Genomic DNA, 12254 nt, shown 5'->3' on the forward strand with positions numbered 1-12254 from the left:
GGAGTGGGGAGAAGGGGTCATTCTGCTTCCTTCACATGGAAGTGCAGGTGTTAGTTTTGGGGGACTGGACAGCAATGAGCATGGTTCCTTGACCCCTGGGTCATGGGGTGTCTGGCCACTTCCACATCGTTGCCACTCACTCCTAGTGATACACCAGGCACCAGAGGCTCCACTCCTGAGGCACGTGCCCCGGATGCCTCAACACTGGCCCTTCCCCAACCTTGGATGAGCTCCTGTTGCTTCAGCATGAGCAGGGCTCACTCTTTCACTCTACAGCAGGCCTAGGCTATGCTGGCTTCTGAGATGCCCCAGGGCACCTGCCGGGAAGTGGGGTGTGTGTGTGAGGCGCCAGTGTTGGTCCATTCTCGCTGGGCAGCCTTATTTTCCCAGCTTTTCCCTTGTGCCGCCCTCAGCCTTTTCTCTCTCATGACTTCCCTTTCAGGTCACACCACTTTGCTGCTTGACCTTGAGTGTTAGCAATGCTTCCCTGCTCTGGGACTCAGTTTACCTTTTATTGGTCTAGAGGGGCAGGAAGGGTGATTTCTTCCCAGCTTGACTCCAGATCAATAGCTTGCCCTCCCCTGGTGGCAGTAGAGAGATCTGTGAATCACTGCCCACCCTCACCCCCACTCCTGCCCCTCGGCATACTCCCCCACCCCAGGTTTTCCCAGGTCACCTGCTCTTAGGCTCCACCGCACCCCTGCAGGCCAGCCTCTCCCAGCAGCCTTCCCGTAGACTCCTTCTCCTCTCTCCCCTTCTCTTTCCTGTAGAGGCTTTGGAGCCCATCAGCCTGAGGACTAGGACTCCACCGCCCTGCGCCCCTCCTGCGCCAGGATGGCCCCAAACTTTGGCGGATGCTCTGGCTCTAAAACTTGGACCAGCACCAGGTACCCCAGGCAGGGCCCTAGTTCTGCTGTCCTGCCCTGAAGGCCGTGTTCGGTGGCTGGCCTAGCCTGATGGGAACTTGTACAGTCAGGAAATCTCTCCACAGCTCCAAGCCCAGGTAAATGGTTCTCAATACTCTGGCCCAAGGGACTGGTCCTTTGAGGTCAGGAGCACATCTCAGCTTCAAGGAAACCTGAAAAACATGCAAGACTCTATTGCCAGGAGAATTTATTTTTATTTTTTCTTTATATTATTATGATTTTTTTCTTTGTCTGCCTATTTTATTTATTTATTTATTTATTTTTAGATGGAGCCCAGGCAGGAGTGCAGGGGCATGATCTTGGCTCACTGCAACCTCTGCCTCCTGGGTTCAAGTGATTCTCTTGCCTCAGCCTCCCCAGGTAGCTGGGACTATAGGTGCGTTCCACCAAGCCCAATTAATTTTTTTTTTTTCTTTTTTAGTAGAGATGAGGGTTCACCATGTTGGCCAGGCTGGTCTCGAACTCTTGACCTCAGGTGACCTGCCTGCCTCGGCCTCCCAAAGTGCTGGGATTACAGGCGTGAGCCACCTTGCCTGGCCCCAGGCCAATAATTTTTAAATAACTCCTACCTTAATTCGTTTGTTATTTATTTGACAAATATGATAGACTAAAAATAAATTAGCAAGGCCGGGTGCGGTGGCTCACGCCTGTAATCCCAGCACTCTGGGAGGCCAAGGCAGGCAGATCACCTGAGATCAGGAGTTTGAGACCAGCTTGGCCAACATGGTACTAAAAATACAAAAATTAGCCAGGCGTGGTAGCAGGTGCCTGTAATCCCGGCTACTTGGGAGGCTGAGGCAGGGGAATCGCTTGAACTCAGGAGGCGGTTCTGTTTGCAAGTATAGTTGTAACTGCAACCCAAAATGTCTTAGAAACTTGCTATTTGAAGCGTTGTCATCACCTGGGATCTTGCTAGAATCTGCATTTAACAACATTCTCAGGCAATTTTAGTGATCATTAGGTTTGAAAAACACTGCCTTAAAACGAAGGAAAGAATGGCAGGCAAGTTTCAATTCTAAGCATGCTGTATTGTATGTTCTTGGGCAAATTCCACTGTCTGAATTTTAAAATGGTTAACTGTGGGTAGCAATGAATGAAGTGTCACCTTGTAAAGCTACTTTGAGAAATCCAAGTGTTGGCAAACCCTTTGCAAAAATAAAGTTGCTGAACATATTCTAATACAGTTATGTTGGGCTCCTGTTCTTATGAGGCAGAGAAAATTATGCTTTAATCAGAGCTTCTAAGTCACAATCACTGGAATCTATTATTAGCCTTTAAGTCCTCATTCTTGAGACAGCACCATTTCTATTTTTGGTTGCTGGGAAACTGATTATGCTCTTCAAATAGAAACTGCAGCAGCAGATGAACTTTAAGAAAATATAATCATGTTTGTAAGAAGAAAAATTTAATAAAGGAAGAAATGAAGTAAAGCAAATTCATAAACTGATCTATTTTGAAATTCCATTTCTGCCCTCATGATAGCATTGTTGACTTAATAATGAAGCAGTGTAACTTATTCACAATTGTACAGCAATGGCCAAAGACTGAATGACCTCTATTTTCTGAAATTGTTTCATTCACAGAGTTCACTCCTGACGGGAACATCCAGAGACATCTTCAGAGAGCTTTGCTTTGACCCCCACGTCCCAACATTTTAAGGTATGGATCTGGAAATAATGTAGTTGGTTTACAAAGGTAAGTCTTATTTTACAATCGCATATTCTACAAAGGCATTTCACTTTCAAAGCTCCTCCAAGATGATTACCTCCAGATTGAGACACACCCTGCTCCTGAATTCATGCCTGCATACCAGCCATTCTTAATCGCCTTCCTTTTTAATCCAGTTGGAAAATAAAATGTTTCCTTGTTCTCTGAATGTACAGTACTTAGATGTACAGTGAAAATGATTGATGCTCAAACCGCCTATAAATTATTTGATTCCATCAGCTTTTCTCTTTCTACTGGCCATTTCCCATTAGTGTTTAAACTTAAGACTCACACATCTCCAATCAAATAAACCCCCTTCACCCTACTTCACCGATTTCAATATTTTAGCTTATCCTCTCCTTATTTACTTCCCACTTATCTTTCAGTCCATCCTGCTCTATTTTCACTTCTACAATTGCACAGAAATGTCTCTGATAAAAGTTCCCAGCATACACTTTAGAACTGATATTACTTGATCTCACTTTTCAGTGGTAACAATACGCTGCTGATGGAAGTACCACAGAACTCACAAAAAGCTTTTACTTCTTCAGGGAATTTCATCATGTCTGTCTAGACCCAACAAAGCCAAACCCTGAACAATGGCCAATTCAGCCTCCATTTGATGCAAGCCAACTTATATTTAATGAATGAAACTAATGCTTTTAAAATTACAATGAGCCAGGCATGGTGGCTCATGCCTGTAATCCCAGCATTTTAGGAGGCCAAGGCAGGTGGATCACTTGAGGTCAGGAGTTCGAGACCAGCCTGGCCAACATGGTGAAACTCTATCTCTACTAAAAATACAAAAATTAGCTGGGCGTGGTTGCACTCACCTGTAATCCCAACTAGTTGAGAGGCTGAAGTGGGAAAATCGCTTGAACCCGGGAGGCAGATGTTGCAGTGAGCTGAGATCACACCACTGCACTCCAGTCTGAGTGACAGAGCAAGACTGTCTCCAAAAATAATAATAAATAAATAAATAAATAATGAAATTCAATTGATAATGATGGAAATCAACCAATAAACCTACAATACTTTAAGAAACAATATAACTTTATTAGAAAAAGTCAAGGATTTAGTCATAATAAGTAAAATTTGGTTTCAGAGCTCTTAATTTACTGATTGACTGTGATCAGATGCCAATGGGAACGTGTCTGTAACACCATTACTCACATGAGGGAGTATTTTAATCCTTTATATATACATCGCTAATAGTGGAAACTTGAAGTTCATTTCTCAATCTTGATATAAATTATAATTTATATTGACACACTAGTTTTTTTCCCATAAGTTTTATATTGAATCCAAGAAAGCTTTATCAGTGTCTGACACCAAGACATATGCTTTAACCCTAATGTGTTTGGAATGTCCACAGTATATCCCACTGTGTGTGAATCTTTAGCTTTAGAAATTAGCTTTGACAAGGGAGAGGTCCTGAATTATCCAACAACAAAATTGAATTATTGTATAAGATGTAGCGCCCATACCTGCAGGGCATGTGAAGCTCAGTGATTAGATAATAAGACTTTTACTAACGTTTTGGAACCTGGGATAAGCATTGTGATAGAACCAGGAAGACCGTTGTAGTTCTTTTATGACTCAAAAACAGTATGATGACTTGTAACTAAAACTTTGTTCATACAAGGCTAGCACTCTTGTAATGATGCAATATGCATTTGATTTATCCATTGTTACTATTGTCCACATGAAAAGCAAAAATTGACATAATGTTTATGATTTAAATAATGTAATATATAATTATAATAGTAATAAAAGCATATATAATAATGTTTATATTATGATTACGTTAAGTGGGGTTTCCTTCTTTTCCCTTGAAAGCTGGATAGAATTGAATTATATAGCCAATAACATGCCCTGTGCAAGTCTAATACTCTCTTGAAAAGTGAAATCTCTCAGGTAAGCCAAAGTTTCATTGTCACCTCTGGCTAAAAATTTCGACTTCTAGTATGTGTGAGTTTTTTTTTTTTTTTTTTTGAGACTGAGTCTTGCTCTATCACCCAGGCTGGAGTGCAGTGGCATGATCTCAGCTCACTGCAACCTCCACCTCCTGGGTTCAAGAGATTTTTGTGCTTCAGCCTCCCGAGTAGCTGGGATTACAGCCGCCAGCTACCATGCCCAGCTAATTTTTGTATTTTTAGTAGAGATGGGGTTTCACCATGTTGGCCAGGCTGGTCTCAAACTCCTGACCTCAAGTGATCTGCCCCACTCCGCCACCCAAAATGCTGGGATTACAGGTGTGAGTCACCGTGCCTGGCTGAGGTTTCCTTTTTTAAAAGTTTCTACAGTGTTGGAAAATAATCAGGAGAGTCAGGCAATGTGAAGGAACTAGTCAGATGTCACTGGCCATCTGGTTAAGAAGCAAAGTGATGCCATCTTGTTCTAGGATGGCGGCAGTAGGGATGGAGCGAACGTTGAGGAGCCATTCTAATTCTTCCCATTATCGTGTTTTATTTTTATAATAGCAATGATCACTTTCTGCAATTATATTATTTCTGTGTATGTTTGGGTATTTTTTATTTATCTACTTTATTTTCATCTTCCACCATGAAAATATAAGATCGAAATGGCAGAGTAAAGATGTGTTTTGTCTTGTACATTATATCAACAGAACTTTGACATTGCTGACAGACAGTTGATGCACATTAAATATTTGATGAATAAGTGGATAAATTAATGAATGGAAATAGAGCAATAGGGTCAGCTCTAGGGTAATGTGGTATCATGCAAGTGGGTGTGTAAGTTGGGAGAGACCTGAGCATGTTTAAATATACTGGGGAATTATGTGGTTGGAACAATAAATTAAATACTGAGATACTCAAGCAAGATGTCATGGGACCTAACACAGGAGATAAGACTATGTGATTCGCATTAAACACTCATGTAGTATGTTATACGAGATCTTCAGACTTGCTATATAATTATTTAGCAATCAAGGTGGTGCTTAAGAAAATTGAGGAACTAAAGACTCCTTTGTGTTACCTGATCTGTAAAAATAATTTAAAACCTTGTCTGGTTTTCTTTTTTTTTTTTTCTCCTGTCATAAGCTTGTTAAGAGATTCCGCCATAGAAACTTTTTTTGGTAAAATAATAACTGCTGTTCAGTGCATCATTTCTAACAGTGTGATGTTAGCTACAAATATTTAGGTAGCACATCCCTTCAAAATAGGCGCTTGCAGACTGGGCACAGTGGCTCACGCCTGTAATCCCAGCACTTTGGGAGGCTGAGGCCGGCGGATCACAAGGTCTGGAGATTGAGACCATCCTGGCTAACATGGTGAAACCCCGTCTCTACTAAAAATACAAAAAATTAGCTGAGCATAGTGGCGGGCGCCTGTAGTCCCAGCTACTTGGGAGGCTGAGGCAGGAGAATGGCATGAACTCGGGAGGCGGAGCTTGCAGTGAGCCAAGATTGCACCACTGCACTCCAGCCTGGGGGACAGGGCGAGACTCCGTCTCAAAAAAAAAAAAAAAAAATATATATATATGTGTGTATATATATGTGTATATATATATGTGTGTATATATATATGTGTATATATATGTGTGTATATATATATATGTGTGTATATATATATATATATATATGTGCTTGCGATAACCTGGAGTGCTGTTCTTACTGATGCTTACACTTTGGTAGCTCAACTCTCCTACAGGAACTGTGTTCTCAGACATGTCATGGGGAGTATGTCATCAGCACAGCTTCACTGGTAGAGTTTACTAAAAATACAAGTTATCTGTATTTTCCTTTTAAAGGACTTCGTATAGTGTCCAATATTTTCCAACCAGATGTACAGTGAAAATGATTGATGCTCAAATATATTTTCATGGTCAATGCAACAACTGTTGAGCAAAAAGATTAACACTTATTGCAGACACTAGGCAGTTGCCAAACAATATTAATGTCATTAAATCAATAAATGGGCACAGAATAATGGAAGCAAGGTCGTGGATTAACAGATGGCAGTGTAATGGAGTCAATCTTTTACTGATTTAACTACTCTCCTCTTATTTCTAATGTCCCTTCCATCACGATGAGCTCACTTTGGGATAATGTGTATCTAATTGAAGCTCCTCCTCAACAGCTGCTGAGAATTGAGCGTTGATGGTAATTATCCATATGATTTTTAATCAGACACTTTTCACAGATTCAAGTGGAATGATAACTCTATGCGAAATTGATAGGACAGCCAGAGTTATGTAAATTTTGGAAAAAAAATTAATCAACAGCTAATACAAATATTATGTCTAAAGGCTAACAACTGGATGATCATAATAACTCAATGGCTACTAAATAAACTAGGGAAATCCAAGCCAGAATTAGAAGTAAAAATTGGCCGTTATATAATTATGACCAAGAAGTTCTTTCTTAATTAGCAAGGGGTACAGCTGTATGTTTATTTCAAAGTAATTTTTTGTTTGCAGTTACAATGTTGAATGAAAGGCTAAAACAATTCCTTCCTTAGCCCTTTCCCTTTGATGTGAAAAATTAACTCTGAGTACCCTTAGTAACTTTGAATACGCTTTTTATACCCTTAAAGACAAAAATAAAGTCATCATTTTTTCATTGACTGTAACTATTAATACTATATTCATGTTACTGTAGCTTTAACTGATGACTCATTTTTAGAACATATTATCATTGATCTATGGTAAATGCTTTTAAAATTCCTCAGAAGCTAATCATCTATGTTGAAAACTCACAAAACTGCACATAATATAATAGATAAAGGGAGGGCATAATGAAGTTTTCATTTGACTTATCTGGGTTTTAGGATTTACCCCCTTACAGTATGTGAGCCTATGAATAAGTAGGTGAGCTTCCAGTGCTCAAAGGTTTAATGTAGAGTGTATTTATTTTTAATCTTTGTGAATTTTCTATAGAGCAGAGCTGTTTCCAGTGAATTAAATCATATTTACTTCTACTACAATATTGTAGAATGTAATTGTTCCCTTTACTATATATATACGTATATTTTCTTATTTATTTATTTATTTTGAAAATGAATCTTGCACGGTCACCCAGGCTAGAGTGCAGTGGTGTGATCTTGGCTCACTGCAAACTCCACCTTCCGGGTTCAAGCGATTCTCCTGCCTCAGCCTCCGAGTAGCTGAGATTACAGGCACATGCCACCACTCCAACTAATTTTGTATTTTTAGTAGAGATGGGGTTTCGTCATGTTGGCCAGGCTGGTATCGAACTCTTGACCTCAGGTGATCCACCTGCTTCGGCCTCCCAAAGTGCTGGGATTACAGACATGAGCCACCAGACCTGGCCCCCTTTACTATATTTAAAGATGACATTGTCATGTGATGTGTATGATGAAAAGTATATCATTGAACTCTATTCTCATATGAAAGGACATCTGATTTTCTAGAAGATTTATCTGCCCCAGGTATATTCCTGTGTGAATAATACAAATCAAATTAAAATGAAGTCTGCTTTTTTTTTCTATTCCTTATTGAGATTGAATTCAGAATTCCAAACAGGTTTGCTATTCATTTTCATCTTGACAAAATCAAAACCTAAATATTCTATGTGTCACCTACTGTGATGGGAAAGATAAAACTAATTATTTAATTATCAAACATGAGTAGGTGAATTATTTTTATTAATCAACATTACATAAACGTGTTTTGAGAATAAAATTTTGTATCCTCATTTTTTAACCAAAGACATAAAATATAACTGACATTCTGTAGCCAAATCAATGATATATACACCCAGATTGACCTTTAAGAGTTTAAAAATAAATGTACGCTGCATGGTCAAATGGATTTGGAGATACTTAGGCTAGTAGATGAAGCACTAGGGCTTTATGAAACCTTTTTTGAGGGCCGGTGCAGTGGCTCAAGCCTATAATCCCAGCAGTTTGGGAGGCCCAAGTGGGCAGACCACTTGAGGTGAGAAGTTCGAGACTAGCTTGGCCAACATGGCAAAACATCTTTACTAAAAATACAAAATTAGCCAGGCATGGTGGTGCACACCTGTCATCCCAGCTATTTGGGAGGCTGAGGCATGAGAATCACTTGAACACGGGAAGTGGAGACTACAGTCAGCTGAGATTGTGCCACTGCACTGCAGCCTGGGCAACAGAGTGATACTCCATCTCAAAAAAAAAAAAAAGGTTTTTTTTTTTGAGTTAGTGATACATGTTAATAAATTAATCCAGAGATTCAAAAACCACTTTTACTTTCCATGTTAAAAAAAAATCAGCATACTTTCCAACTATAACCTAAAAATCTACAAAAAACTTTCCAAATTCTCAGTAAAGGAAGTATTGCAATCCACAGGAGATGATTGCTTTGTTCTAAAGACGGCTGAAACATTTTCGAATCTCTGACATTTTTTAGATCACCCTTTGCAGGGTGGGGTTCACGGAACATTTGTTTTCCTGAGCATATGACATTGCCTACATAATTTTGTGATTAAATGACTTTGGAAAATCAGGATTGAGACAAGTAAACAGTCCTATCAGAACTAAATATGTTAATGTGTAGAGTCTCCAAGGGGTGTGATATGCAGCGTTAACTCTTAAATGTAGATAATCATGGGACTTTTATAAGCAGATACATTTTGTGAATTACTACTTTAAATATTGGTAGTAATAGACTGCTTAATCGAACTTAAATTTAAAGAGATGATGTTGGACTTCTAGTGAATGGAAGCCAAGTATTTCTATTTTACTCTACTAGAAAAATGTACATGATCTATTATCCACAGTGAACTAGCAAACCTTCCATCTTGATATTTAGTTTTCATATCAATTGTATTATATTTCATCAGCTTACATTTTTTACTCACTAGGGCATACTTTTATTTTTTTCATTGCAATAGCTTATTCAATATCTGCCTATTCATATATTAAGTAACAATTTTTTTTTAACCTGCATCTCACACAGAGAAATCATGAGGAAATCTCCACTCATTCGGGTCAGCATCACAGTTGCAGTATGTTGCAGGATTCCTGGGAGTCGATGTGATTTTTTTCTAATACATACACGTTTCTCAACGTTGGGCAAATAACCTCTCCGGTAACTGTGCGCTTCGCTGGTCCTTCCCACCCACCAGCTCAACAGGGTATATCATCTGAAAAAAGAATATGAGAAAGGCTAGTCCTATTTAGCCCAGCTACTCACCCCCTAATGCAGTTCCGTTTCCGCTCAGATAATTACGTAAAAATAAACAGTTGTTTGGTGTGTGTGGTGTTTTTTTGTTTTTTTTTTTGTTGTTTGTTTGTTTGTTTGTTTTGAGACGTAGTCTCGCTCTGTCGCCCAGGCTGGAGTGCAGTGGTGTGATCTCGGCTCACTGCAAGCTCCGCTTCTCGGATTCACGCCGTTCTCCTGCCTCAGCCTCCCGAGTAGCTGGGACTACAGGCGCCCGCCACCACGCCCGGCTAGCTTTTTGTATTTTTAGTAGAGACGGGGTTTCACCGTGTTCGCCAGGATGGTCTCGATCTGCTGACCTCGTGATCCGCCCGCCTCGGCCTCCCAAAGTGCTGGGATTACAGGCGTGAGCCACTGCGCGCGGCCAAAAGAAAGTTTTAAGAAAATAACAATCCAAACCCTGCAACAGAACATTTCTTTAAGAATACTAACCAGCTTTTTTTTTTTTAATTAAAAAATATTTACGGCTGGGCGCAGTGTCTCATGTCTGTAATCCCAGCACTTTGGGAGGCTGAGGCGGGCGGATCACGAGGTCGGGAGATCAAGACCATCCTGGCCCACACGGTCAAACCCCGTCTCTACTAAAAATACAAAAAAATTAGCCGGGCGTGGTCGTGGGCTCATGTAGTCCCAGCTTCACGGGAGGTTGAGGCAGGAGAATGGTGTGAACTCGGGAGGCGGAGTTTACAGTGAACCGAGATGGCGCCACTGCACTCCAGCCTGGGGGACAGAGCCAGACTCTGTCTCAAAAAATAAAATAAAATAAAACAAAATAAAGAGGCTTTAATATGTTCAGTAATTACACAAAATTATCTTGAGCAGACCAGTTACATAATTTCTTTTGTTTTTGTTTTCTTTCTTTCTTTCTTTCTTTTTTTTTTTAAACACAGAGTCTTGCTTTGTCACACAGGCTGGAGTGCAGTGGCATGATCTTGGCTCACTGCAGCCTCTGCCACCTGGATTCAAGGGATTCTCCTGTCTCCGTCTCCCAAGTAGCTAGTACTAGAGGTGCATTCCACCCCACCTGGCTAATTTTGTGTTTTTAGTAGAGACGGGGTGTCACCATGTTGGCCAGGCTGATCTTGAACTCCTAACCTCTGGTGATCCTCCTGCCTCGGCCTCCCAAAATGCTGGGATTACAGGTGTAAGCCACCACGCCCGGCCCTGTAATTTCTTGAAAACAATTTTCAAAGATTGTTTTCATAAAAATAAGTAGCAGCTATGTAGAGATTGAAGCTAAAATCCGTTTGAGACCATGGAGTGCCTATCTAAAACCCTAATGTCATGAGGAGATATGATTTCTGTTATTGCATTTATTAGATAAAACCCCCAGCTGCATATTAAACATTTAGCATGGCATGGTTCTACTTCTTTGTATTATTGGGGCTCAGAGCACAGTACCCCAAAGTATGGTGCCTTGGCATGTGTGGATTGTTGCACTAAAGGAGACAGGAGGGGTTTAGAAGCAAGTAGTTCTCTCTGGCCTTCTCCCATCCTTTTGTCTCCTGAAACAAGCCATAAAATCTAGAAAGGTCATCTTTTACCTACCTCCCCTGAGAGCTCATAAGACCCTCCTTCCAGAGGAGTCCTGCCCCATACCTGGAGAAAGGAATGCTACACATGAAACCGTCATTGCAAAATTATAACTGAGGCAGTGAAAGAGATCTGACCTAACCAGCTCCATCTTGCTTCTAACTTCCAAGCTGTCCTTGGTCATTCCTTGGCGTAGGCTGAACTAACTTTGGAAGGAACTCAGTTTATAATTTATAGTTTAAAATGAACATAATGACAGCTGTTTCCCAAAACAAATCCCTTTCTTGCTTAGGGACTAGACTGCCTTTGTAGGACTAAAAAGCTAGTCATAGGATTAGAAATTACAGTTTAGGAGTCATGCAGCTGGAGGCTACGAGTTTCTTTCCAGATTGCTCCAGGGGATAACATCACTACTGTAAAGCCTAAGACCAGCTCTTGAGATATTTTGCAGATGCTGCACTTGATGGATCAGCAGCCATCACCGTGGTCGATAAACTGGCTCATCTGATATTGTGGCCCCACTCAGGAACTCACTCAGCACAAGAGGACAGCTTTGACTCACTATGACCTGACCAATCAGCACACCCAACTCACCAGTTCACAAATTATCCTTAAAAACTCTGATCCCCAAATGCTCCGGGAGACTAATTTGAGCAATAATAAAACTTCAGTCTCCCACACAGCTGGTTCTGTGTGTATTACACTTTCTCTGTTGCAATTCCCCTGTCTTGATAAATCAGCTCTGTCTAGGCAGGGGGCAAGACAAACCCATTGGGCGGTTACACACAGAGAGACCAAGAAGAATCAGAACAAACAGGCCTTGCTGGGCTCTGCTCAGTTTATTACCATTAGATCATATCCCTTTTGTCCAGTCATGTTGCTCCACAACTATTCACTTCTTTC

At 40.7% G+C, this 12254-nt stretch overlaps 1 long non-coding RNA gene across 1 annotated transcript; it reads left to right on the plus strand.

The window, feature by feature from the left end:
• The first annotated feature begins 917 nt into the window (after positions 1-917).
• Positions 918-9710, plus strand: LOC134737963 (uncharacterized). Its single transcript, XR_010123442.1, has 3 exons — positions 918-1003; positions 2510-2585; positions 9555-9710. It is a non-coding gene; the product is annotated as an uncharacterized LOC134737963 (long non-coding RNA).
• The last annotated feature ends 2544 nt before the right edge of the window (positions 9711-12254 follow it).

This window comes from Pongo pygmaeus, chromosome 13 (assembly GCF_028885625.2).
Source record: "Pongo pygmaeus isolate AG05252 chromosome 13, NHGRI_mPonPyg2-v2.0_pri, whole genome shotgun sequence".
Classification (NCBI taxonomy): Eukaryota; Metazoa; Chordata; class Mammalia; order Primates; family Hominidae; genus Pongo; species Pongo pygmaeus.